Source organism: Capricornis sumatraensis, chromosome X (assembly GCF_032405125.1).
Source record: "Capricornis sumatraensis isolate serow.1 chromosome X, serow.2, whole genome shotgun sequence".
Lineage (NCBI taxonomy): Eukaryota > Metazoa > Chordata > Mammalia > Artiodactyla > Bovidae > Capricornis > Capricornis sumatraensis.
The window spans coordinates 138,551,164-138,563,914 of NC_091092.1; positions in this window are offsets into that span (position 1 = coordinate 138,551,164).

Consider the following 12,751-nt stretch of genomic DNA (forward strand, 5'->3'; position numbering starts at 1 on the left):
CTAAACACCAACCCTCTTCCCAGGAGAGTCATTTTTATGGGGCCGCAAAGAGGCAGAGAGAGCGAGCTGAGAGCAAGGGAATTGGAGGAGGGACACACTGCAGTGCCAGGCCCTCGGAGGGACAAGGATAATTTTTCTAATCATTCCAAGCCTCCTCCCCCAAACCCACTGCACATGGCCCTCATCCTGAAATGCAACTGCCACCCTCGCTTCCCGTCTCCCAGGAGTTCCCAGTGTGCTGACCCTTTACCATCCATCTGACCGCCTGAAAACTCAAAGCAGCAGGACCAGCAGGAACAGTAGCCCTATTTTATGGATTCGGCAACAGCTCTGGGAGTGGAAGTGAGGCTCTGCAAAGTGTCAGAGCCAGAGCTCTAGTGGTCAGTCCTGCACTGAAGCTTAAAGGGCAAGACCGTGACCACCACCACCTTCGGGGGCCAGACGGGGGCTGTGGGGGCAGCTGGCGCTGGCCTCCTCCAGCCACACGTGCTGCCAGCATCTCTCTGCCACAACGGGCGCCAGCACCCCTGTTCTCTCCCTCCCCGCTTGTGACACCTCCACCCGGTCCTGCTGTTCCCACTTCTGCAGATAAGGATGGTGACTCTGGGCTACTCTAGTTCCAGACATGATGGTCTAGTGCTTGTGTTTTTTTCTCTCTCCCTGACACTCTCCCTTCTGCCAAGCCAGCTTCCCAGCTACAACTGGCACACACACACAGGCCTCCCCTTTTTAACAGAAGCTATTTCTGGAACCCCACAGCAGAAAAAAAAGCCTTCACACTGTGTTTCCCAATATATACACCATCATGAAAGGGAATCAGATCTCCGACCGAGGGCTCAGCATGAGACAACTCACAAGAAAATGAATTCTAGAATACTGCGGCCTGAAGAACATTGAGAGGTCATCTGAATCAACAATTCTCAAGGAGGGGCAATGGAGCCCCACGATGGGACAATGGCAGGGTCTGAAGACATTTTTGGTTGTCACAACTAGGGGCATCTAGTAGGTAGAGGCCAGGGGTGCAGGTGAACACCCCCACAACAGATTTCTCCAGCCCCAAATGTCAACAGGGGCCTTCCCTGGTGGCTCAGCAGTAAAGAATCCGCCTGCCAAGGCAGGAGACGGGGGTTCAATCTCTGGGTCGGAAGATCCCCTGGAGAAGGAAATGGCAACCCACTCCAGTATTCTTGCCTGGAGAATCTCATGGATGGAGGAGCCTGGTGGGCTATAACAGTCCATGGAGTCAAAAAGAGTTGGACACGGCTGAGCAACTAAACAATGACAAAATGTCAACAGTGTCAAGGCTGAGAAACCTTGATATAATACTCCTTGGTTACTTTGAGGACAAGAAAACTGAGGCCCAAAGGCATAAAGTGACTTGGTCCAAGTTGCACAGTCCCAAAGGCAGAGGTGGAGCTAGGTCTCTGCCATCTATCATCTGCTCTGCTCTGTCTAGGGTTGGGCTGGGGGAGAAAGGAACATGGGAACAAGAGGATCATAAAAGTCTTGTAGTCAACCTGAGCCAAATGAAGAAAACTGCAGTAAATTAATAACTAAACTACTGCAGCAAAACATCAGGGTGTCCAATCGCTGAAAGAAACGCCTTCTTCAATTATCAACTAAAACAGCATTGCTTTACTGGTCCTCCAATAATTGCTGGATGGGTCAAAGGATACATGGTGTGAGGTCCAGTACAATTTAGCAATACCACAGCTTCCCAGGGGATCACGTTTTACAGGTAAGATCGACTACATTCTCTTCCTAAGGGTATTGCATATATCCCGGCCTCATATGTGAAGGAGAGAAAGGAATGCAAACACAGGTGGGAAATCTCAAGTGTTCATTAAAATCCCACATCCTGTCCTGTTAAAACTGAAGTCACCTGATTCCCCCTTCGTCTGTCGCTGCATCATCAAGCCCCTTCTTCCAGCAAGCAAATTATTTAGCAAGGGAATTAAAAAGAACACTGAAAAATCATAGGGTTTGGTGTTCAGCTCCACCCCCTTCTAAAGACCATTTTGTTCTTAAGAGATATAACTGGTTTGTCTTCTCTTACACGTCTATTGGAAGCTTTATTTTAATTGGATACTGCTAATTTTTTAAAATCTATTTAAAACACCAGGATGAAACAAACATTTCTGACATATCCCCTTTAAATGCTACAATCTTGCAAAATAATGCAAAACAATTTAGACAGAACATCTAGCTCTTCAATTGCTAACCAGTAAGTTTCCGTTCCATTTCAAGCAAAGCAGCTTTGGCTTTGAAAGAAATCAGGCTAAATACTGAGAACAAAACAAACCCCTGTAAGAAGAATTAGTAAATGTGTCATTATTTAAGAATCACTCTGACAGTCGGTAAACAGTTGACAGTTCTCTCAGACAAGCCCCTCTCTCTCTTACAATGCATGTATTGTGATCATTCCTGATTTTTTTTCCCCCTCTTGCGCAGGAGGCCGGGGTCTTTCTGTCTGGCCCCAGGCCACTTTCCTGGGATGGATGGGCACAAGACCCAAGTCACGCGTGAGCCTACAAGAGTCGTCCCCCACTCCCGCCCCCGCGCCCCCCTGATGCCTGATGCCTGATGCCTGCAGCAGCCCCAACAGCCAGAGACCCTACTTTCGTTTTCTGGGGCGCCGACGGGCTGCAGGGGCTCCGCCTGCAGAGTCTCTTACCTGCAGTGCCGCATGGCGCAGGCCGGTCGCCCACCTGCACCGCATCCTAGAGCATCCTTTCTTCAGCGCGACGGCTGCGAGCGCGCTGACGTCACCGGGAGGCGGTGCCCACACCGCCACGTGACGCCCTAGGGGCAAAGAGGGGAGGGTGGGAAGACCCTGCAAGTGAGGAGGGAGTGGCCGGGAAGCCCCGCTCTGGCCTCGGTTCTGGGCGGCTTGTTTGATGTGGGCAGCTGGCCTAGACTTGCACGAACTGTGGGAAACAAACAGCACACAAAAGGGAAGACTCAAATGATTCCAGGCTCCACGCAGGTAATAGGATTTCAAAAGAGCAGGCAATAAGGGGATTAGTAATGAAAGGAAATGATTTAGTCTTTTATTTTTCAGTCTTCATCAAATGCAGTGGAGAACTAAACAAATCTATTTTGTGCAAATCAAAATGACAGTTAAAATATGGAGTGCATATACATACTTTGCACAGAGGGTCCATGTTTCAAATCGTATATCAAAAGCATTAATCTGAAGTATATTCATTGTGGCATATAATACTAATTGCACTATAATGCTATTACTCCATAACAAATACTGCATGCCAATATTAATGTGGTTTTGAAAAAAAACGGTGCCATCGCATATTTATACTTCTTACTTGAACATTTGATGATTTAAAATAAAGTGCTATTGCATGAACGTTGTACTTGTCTGTTTTCATAAATCTTCTGGCAAAGAATTTAATCTGTGACATGAAAGTTAATTCACAGTAACTCATTATTTCACGTTTTCTAATTTTTATCACATTCTGCAGAAGTGAATCATCTCACTATTTCAGAAAATATGTACAATGTCAATATTTCTCATTCACAACTGAAACAGCCTTGCCTAGAAAGACTTAGAAAATTCCAACTGTGACCATTTCGTAAATTTGAAATGGCATATTTCAAACTTAAACTGTGAAAATATCAGCTTTCTTGCCAAACCGCATAAACGTTTTCGAAATGTGAAAGGGCAAAAGCAGGAACTGTTTTTATTTGATTTCCAGCTTCATATAGATTAGTTGCTTTTCTTTTGAGTTTAAATGGCAATTTTAACATTCCCTTCGCTGGCGCCCCTGAAAGAGATGTGAAATAGATTGTTTTACGAGCAGGCCAGGGTTACTTGCTATTTATTCCGGCAGCTTTCGTGTCCTTCTATATTTAACCCTGGACTCTTTTACCACCATTCCCTCCGGATTAACCGAATTTCTGTTAAGAAGGTCAGTCTGTAATTTGGCCCTTGCCTCTCACAGCAATCGATTATTTTCAACTCGATTTAAAAAATCTACAAAGTGGCCACATGGTATTCTCGGGCCCTCCTCTCATCTGTTTTTCTCAGGAATAAGTAACTTACCTTCTGCTTTCAGCTTCGTGGGATATAAAACTTAAATACTACCGTAATCCCCTGCTCCAGTGGGTTGAGGGTCAGACAAGTTCATTTTCCTGCCAAAGGCAAATGTCGATTTCAGCCTCAGGCGCCCCGGGCCGGCTCCACCCCCAACCCCCCCAACTACCCCCCTCCGAGAGCCAGTCTGGGAGTATCACGTGCTCCACCCAGCCACTCAACCCTACCCAGCCGGCTCGGTCACCTCGGAGGTTGGCCCTGCCCATCTCGTCCGCCTCGTACAGCCGGTGCCTTCGGGTCCAGAGAGAACTCCGCGTCCCCAATACGGGACGCGCTACCCGCTGGGACTGGGCTCGGTGGACGACAGTGATGGGCGTTCCAAGAATCAATGGAGGTGGGGCCGGGGATGATCTATATTATGCCCTCCGAGGTCTGAAATGATTTACTTTGTGCTCTGACTTAACGGAAATGACTAAAAGTCACCTTCCTCGGCGTGGGGCGATTTTTTTTTTTTTTTTGTTAGTAGGTTTCACCTTCTCTTCTCCAGGTGATTGCTCAAGTGTGAAAAACATTACAGCAAACAGGCGATTCAGGGTGCAGTAATTTTCAACAGAATGAGGTCACTTCCGACATCCTCCACCTCCACCTGTGAAATTGTCCTTTAGGCAGAGGTTTACCAAAATAAAAACAAAAACAGAAAACAACACAACTAAAGCAAACAAATAAAAAAACAGATACCACCGATAAAAATGTAAATGATCAATCTTCCTGGTGGGCTGTTTAGCAATTCCTACCAAAAGCCTTGCAAATAAGAGCAGGCCCATACGGTGGGCCAGGAACTTGCTCCAGGGGGGAAAAAAGGGAAGGAATGGAAACAATTGTGAAAGGAAAAACTGCTGCAATATTATTTATGACCTCAAAGCACCAGAAGCAAGTTAAGTGGCCAAAACCAGAGGGTGGGTTCAGTTGTGAGACATAGGTACAATGGAAGAATTAAAATATCCGGTAGCAGATATTTTTTGACCTGGAAAGACATTCACGGTCTATTAAATGAAAAAAAGCAACTTCCAAAGTATTATGTGCTGAATGATAGAACGAATGTATGTCTGTACGTGTTGAAGGGAAGCAAAATATGCCACCCCAAATATGTCACTTGGCATTTCGATTTTTAAACAGTCTGTGCAAAATAGACACTGACCTTCCTTGGTCCCCCTAAAAGCATGTGAAATTACCCTCCCTGTACCAGTAGATAAAAGGAATTCACCTCCTGGAAGGCTGTATAAACAAGCCTTGCTAACTTCACTAATTTGCCAGCCTACTGGGACCCTCTTGTTTCTCCATTTTGCCACATTGTTTCCCTGTCTAGAAGGTATAAAAGCTGCCTGCTTTGATGACTTTTTGGAGTCCCCTACAGTAGGAAATTAAATTTATTTTTCTGCTGTTAATCCATTTTGTATCAATTTAATTATTAGACCAGTCAAAAAACTGGGAAGAAGGGAAAAGTTTTACATATGTTTTATATATGAACATAGAAAACAACTGGGAAGCATATTCATTAAAGTATCACCCTTAGTATTTCATTCATTAGTGAGATTAAGGGTTTTTCTCCTTTTCTTCTTTTTGGCTTAGCTGGTGTTCTAATTTTCCTATGATTAACCTGCAATGTGTTTGTAACAAGCAATTGCTATTGCTTGGGTTTTTTTTTTTAAGCACCGTAGGAGACATTATCATGGAATATGTGTATTTTGCTACTTTTTGATGCATATTTCATAACTTGAAGATTATCGATTTTAACCTCAGGAGAGAACAATTCCTAGTCATCTGAGTTTGGCATCACGGACTCAATGGATGTCTGAGTCTGAGTGAACTCCGGGAGATGGTGATGAACAGGGAGGCCTGGCGTGCTGCGATTCATGGGGTCACAAAGAGTCGGACACGACTGAGCGACTGAACTGAACTGAGTTCATTCTGCCAATAAAAATGTTTAAGAAAGAAGGTGGCAACTCGGAAGTGGAATTACCCTTTCATCCTCTGTAGGTTCAGCCTTAATTTCTCATCCATATAAAGTCACTCCTTATTCTGCTCTGTGTGAAGATTCAAAGTTAGCCATTACGATCCTTCCTAAAAAGATTCTTCAAACACTTGTGTAATAACCTTTGAGTGTTAATTTCTCCATATTGTTGCCTTCTATTTTCTTCACACATTTCTACTTGTTAATCCCTTTGAATGTGTTACATTTTCCCCCTCTTATCTGCTGCTGGGACATTTGGTAAGGCCTGGGGACAGTTGGGGTTGTCGCAACTGGGTGGGGGGATTGGGGGTGCCAAGAAACCTTGCATATAAAGTATAGTTTGATGCCCCGAATTTTCCATTTCACAGCCTATTTATTTAATTATGGCCACAAGGCTTGTGGGATCTTAGTTCCCAGACCAGGGATCAAACCCAGGACCCCTGCATTGAAAGTTCTGAATCTTAACCACTGGACCATCAGGGAAGGCCCTTCCAGTCATTTTTTTTAATAGATATATAATGTTGTTATCTCCATTTACTTTTTTATTTTATTTTTTTCCATTTTCTTTTTTAAAAAAACAATTTTATCTCTTTATTCACTTGTGACTATGCTGGGTCTTCTTTCTGTGCAGGCTTTTCTCTAGGTGCGGAGAGTGGTGGCTTCTCTTGTTATAAAGCACAGGCTCTAGGTGCGCAGGCTCAGTAGTTGCGACACACTGGCTTAATTGCTCTGGGGCATGTGGGATCTTCCCCAACCAGGGATCGAGCAGATGTCTCCTGTACTGGCAGATAGATCCTTCACCACTGAACCACCAGGGAAGTTCCCCTTCCTGTTCACCGTCATATAACATGCTGGAATCTCTGTTTCATGATAATCCTTTAAATGTGGTACTGCTGGCACAGGGAAAGTCTAATTGCCTGTATGTGTGTGTCTGTGCTCAGTCACTCAGTCGTGTCCCACTCTTTGTGACATCCCCCCTGGGCTGTAACCATCCAGGCTCCTCTGTGCATGGAATTTTCCCGGCAAGAAAATACTGGAAGAGGTTGCCAATTCCTACTCCAGGGGATCTTCCTGACCCAGGGATCATACCCTCGATCTCTTGCGTCTCCTCCATCGGCAGGTGGATTCTTTACCACAGCGCCACCTAGGAAGCCTAATTGCCTGTATATTCATAAATTATTTCAGAATCAGTGCACAGGAAACTGTGAACAGTGGTCATCTCTGGAGAGCAGAGCTTAGTGGCTGGGGCACCGAGAGGAGAGGGAAGTTTTCATAGACATGGGAACACGTAACACGATTTAAAATTAAAAAAAAAAAAAACTATCTCTGAGATACCGTGTTACACCAGAACCAACATGGTCTCTAAATGTTCTCAGATACTACCTTAAAGTAATACATGACTGTGTTACATGTTACTGTCTGCGCTATTTGCCAAGCTTCTGCAAGTCTGGATTTTTCCTTCTGGAAAGTGGGGAGCAGTAGGGGTAGTAACAGTATCCACCACCTGCCGCAGTTTCGAGGCTTATGTGATAGATCTGGCAAGAGTAAGCAGTGTTGATAGAGCTTTCGTAAAGTCTGAGACACAAGGAAAAATGTGTACCCCTATATATGCTTATCAAAATATCCTCTCATACAAGTAGAAAAAGGTATACTGACTCACAATCAGGGCTTTCCTTCATGGTTTGGTGGTTAAGAATCCACCTGCCAATGCAGGAGACACAAGAGACTCAGGTTCGATCCCTGGAAGACCCCGCTTGCCGCCACAGAGCAACTAAGCCCATGCACCACAACTATTGAGCCTGCACTTTAGAGCCCACGAGCTGCAGCCACTAAGCCCCGTGCCCTAGAGCCCATGCTCCACAGCACGACAAGCCACCGCAATGAGAAGTCTTCACACCGCAACTAGAGAGTAGCCCCTGCTAGCCACAACTAGAGAGAAAAGCCTACACAGCAATGAAGAGCCAGCACAGCCAAAACTATAAATAAATTAAAAAATGTTCACAAGACAAACACACACACACACCTACATATAAAGCCCCACATGACCCAATTCATTTGCACACCATTCTCAACTCATATAAACGCACCCACAGGTGCAAGCAGGGCATGTGCGAGAGAACATTTGGAACTCCCAGCCAGTTGGAAATGACTGTGCCCCTGGCACAGTAATACAGAGTCATCAAACACACAACTTGTTTCTATTGTAAAAGGTGACATTTTGCTCATGGTGAATGTGGGCGTTAATTTTGATTTTCATGAATAATCTATTATCTTGATGACAAAATCTCTTGATGCCCACTTAAATTTTGCCTCCAAGGCTATAGTGCCTTTCTCACCTCCTGCAAATTCTAGCCCTGTGTAGCTGGTACATTGTACTATAAGCGGGGTATCTGATAAAGCCTGGAGGTGAAGACCTGTTCCATCTCTTTGTCCTGAGCTCATGTGCATCCAGTCACACTGTCCAAGTGAGCAAATGCATGCGAGCCCCCTTCCCTAGTTGGGTGCTGTGCACATGGCCAACTCACAAAAGATTTGGGAAGTAAGTGAAAGAGGTAGATGATAAGAAGATGCCATCCAACCTTCCCCAGACACTCTGAGCTGTGGTCACAGACCTGAAAGCTACAAATGTGGACCATTTGTCCACAATTTTTTGTGGTGACAAACATCAGCCTTGAAAGCTCTCTGCACTTCTACAGCAGCATCATTGTCAAAGATGTTGTCATTCCAGGAAGCCTGAGAGAAGATCCTGGGTAGCACTGAAAGAAAGTGTTGGTTGCTCATTTGTGTCTGACTCTTTGCAACTGCATGGACTATACAGCCCACCAGGCTCCTCTGTTCATGGGATTTCCCAGGCAAGAATAGTGGAGTGGGTTGACATGTCCTCCTCCAGGGGATCTTCTCGACACAGGGATTGAATCTATGTCTCCTGCACTGGCAAGCGGATTCTTTACCATCTGAGCCACCCTCGAGGGCTAAGTAAATCCTTGCCCTCTCAGAAAAGAACTGTTAGTAGATAGCCTTTCCTTTTTCTCTTTGGGTGCCAGTAGACTCAGATTGTTCCAAGTCAATTCAGTAGGCTTGGCTCCTCAAATTAGCATAAACACAGAGGAATGCTGGTCAAAGTTCAATAACCCAACTCTCTAAGGGAGGGGATGGGAGGGGTTGGAACGCTTGATTTGTAGCAGTTGCAGATGGCAAGGGTATAAATTCTCCCACCACAGCCAGCTTCAAACTACTGACCCTGTAGTTGGACAGTGGCATTATATATCTCCATGGTATCCAGGCAATTGAAGTACATTCTTTTATGTGGATCTTAGTCCCCTGACCAGGGACTGAAATAGTGTCCCCTGCATTGGAAATGCAGTCTTAAGCACTGGACCAACAGGGAAGTTCCGGAAGTAAACTCTTTTCTCACACCTAGACAAGGGGCAGTTTTTCTTACCCAAGAACTGGCTTTTGAGAAAAGCCGTTTCTTGTCCAGGTGCTTCGGATTGGAAATATGATTTTTGTAAAACTGCACTGCTTCAATATAGTAGCAACTAACCACATGCTGGAGAAGACTCTTGAGAGTCCCTTAGACTATAAGGAGATCCAACCAGTCAGTCCTAAAGGAAATTGCTGAATATTCATCGGAAGGACTGATGCTGAAGCTGAAGCTCCAGTACTGTGGCCACCTGATGTGAAGAACGGACCCATTGGAAAAGATCCTGATGCTGGAAAAGATTGAAGGCAAAAGGAGAAGAGGGTGGCAGAAGATGAGATGGTTGGATGGCATCACTGACTCAGTCAACATGAATTTGACTGGTTGGATCTCCTTGTAGTCCAAGGGACTCTCAAGAGTCTTCTCCAGCATGTGGTTAGTGGCTACTATATTGAAGCAGCGCAATTTTACAAAAATCATATTTCCAATCCGAAGCACCTGGACAAGGAACAGCTTTTCTCAAAAAGCCAGGTCTTGGGTAAGAAAAGCTGCCCCTTGTCTAGGTGTGAGGAAAGAGTTTATTTCCCAGGATAGTGGAAGACTGAGGAGCCTGGCTTGATGCAGTCTATGGGGTTGCAAAGAGCTAGATGCAACTGAGCGACTGAACAACCACCACCACAAGCTGCTACTTACATTTAGTTAAATTAATAAAATAAAAAATTCAGTTCCTCAGTCACACTAGCTATATGTCAGGTGCCTGATCACCACACACAGCTAGTGGCAACCATATTTTAGTGCAGATATAAAATAACTCCATTATCACAGATTGTTCTGTTGGATAGTGCTGTAAAGCATTTCTTTTAAACTAATTTCATTGCAATAAAACAATTTGTGATTATTGTTCAGGGAATTCTGCCTGTAATTACAGAGCAGGGAAGGCAATCTGGTGAGAGTGTCTGTTGGTGAGAAAGACAGAAAAGCACAGATTCCAGAAGGCTGTATGCCTCTGGCCGCAGGTCCCAGGCAAGATGTTTCCAAACACCATAAAATGTGTAACCTCTGCCTTTGGATCTAACCAGGGGCCTGCAAATCTTGATCCAAAATAATAGGAGTGAGGGACTTCCCTGGTGGTCCAGTGGTTAAGAATCTGCCTTGCAATGCAGGGGACGTGGGTTCAATCCCTAGTCGGTAACTCATATCATACATGCCTCCTGACAGCTAACCCCTCTCTTCACAACTAGAGAGCTGGCACTCTGCAACAAAAATCCCTTATGACACAATGAAGACCTGACACAGCCAAACTAATTAATGAAATGTTTTTTTAAAAATGAGAGGGCATGTGTGATTACTTTTGTCAAAGCAAAAAATGAGACGCATGACAAGACAATATTGTCTATCTACTTAAAACCATAAAAACAATGACCGCAGCAATGAGTAACCCTGTTCGGGAAACACTGACTGATACCGCCCACCCGGGCCAGGCATGATAGTAACCACTTGCATGAGTTATCGCAACAGAGGGTCCTGTTAAGGAGCAAGGAAGTAACAACCTACCACCAACCAGAAGAATTTGAGGAAAACTCCAAAGGAGAGAGGAGACGCCAGCCCAGAAGTCCTAGCACCTTCCAGAATCCTCCTTGCTGGCGTCCATCTTAGCTGAACAATGCATGCATGTGCACCAGGAAGGACCCTGCATCAGACTGATTGGTCAGAGACAACCCAGAAGCTAATCCCATTACCATAAAACCTGAGAGTTTGTCACGTGGCAGAAGCAGTTCTCCTGGGTTCCCTTACTCTGTTGCTCTCTGCCCAGGCGCCCCTTCCCAATAAAGTCTCTTGCTCTGTCAGCAGGTGTGTTTCCTCGGACAATTTATTTCTGAGTGTTAGACAACAGCCCATTCAACATCTCGGCACCAAGAAACCAAGTCTCCTTGGAGAAATGACCGTGTCTAGGTCAGAGACATCTAGTCACGCAGGGTGGTGTTACCAAAACCAAACGGTCCGCTCGCCCATTGCAAAGCAAAGCAAGTCTACCGCTACCAGGTTGCGGGGAAGTCAAGCACAGCATTTACTGTAAGGCCAAATAAGAATGGGCAGCTCAGCTCAAAAGACCCAAACTCCCCAATAGCTTTCAGGAAAGGATTTTCAAAGACGGCGTGAGGGAGAGGGTGGCAGGGTGTGTAATCAGCTCATGCACAATTCTCTGACTGGCTAATGGTGAGCTAACAAGGTGATGTTTCAGGAATCTCAATCACCAACCTTCTGGTTCCAATCTGTCTGGGGTCTACATACCTGCTGGTGATCAGCATGCAGTTAACTCCTTCCACCTCATGTCTGCCCAACAACTGAAGGATATGGCCCAGGGTAATATGTATAGCCCTTGAGGAGGAACCGAAGCCTCTTGGCTTTGTTTTAGGGCTAAACTATTACTAATGTTGCTTGAACATTTTATTTTGTTCCTGTATTTTTTTCTTATTAAATTTTTCTTTTCGGAATTCAGGGAAGGTCTAGGATGCTAATGCTTTTCTACAAATGAGGTGGGTAGATGACATGGGGCCTGGGCAGGGTCTGTCCCTGAGAAGGCTTTGAAGCGTCCTGTTCCATTTCAGTAACAATGAAGCCATCTCAGACTCCTGGGGACACATAAAAAGGACCCAGGAGTCAACCAGTAGAGGCTGCCTCAGCCACAGAGGGGAGAATTTGAGCATCAGTAAGGATAACAACTCCAATGGATTAAAGCATATCAAACATGTTTAAATTTATGTTAGTAATAATTATTATTAAAAATATCTAGGAGATAGTGAAGGACAGGGAAGCCTGGCGTGCTGCAGTGCATGGGGTCACAAAGTCAGACACGACTGAGCAACTGAATAACAACAAAAATCATACTAAAAAAAAATTTCCAAAACCACCCCCCCAAAAAAAAAAGTCACCACTGTTAACAGTGCTGGGAATCATTTTTAAAACTGGTCAATAACGAAAAACATCAAGCAGTTATCTTGCTTTTTCCAAACTGTACCACAGAATAACCAAATAGGTAAATTTCTCGTTATAAAAGTTGTGGTGGTGGTTTAGTCGTTAAGTCGTGTCCAACTCTTGCGACCCCATGGACTGTAACCTAAGTGTTTCAAAGTAAATAATAATGTCTTAAAAATTGAGAGAAGATCATCATTTTGCAACCTTTAGTGAATTGATGGACCTATCTATTGACTTCCTTGGACTGCAAGGAGATCCAACCAGTCCATCGTAAAGGAAATCAGTCCTGAAT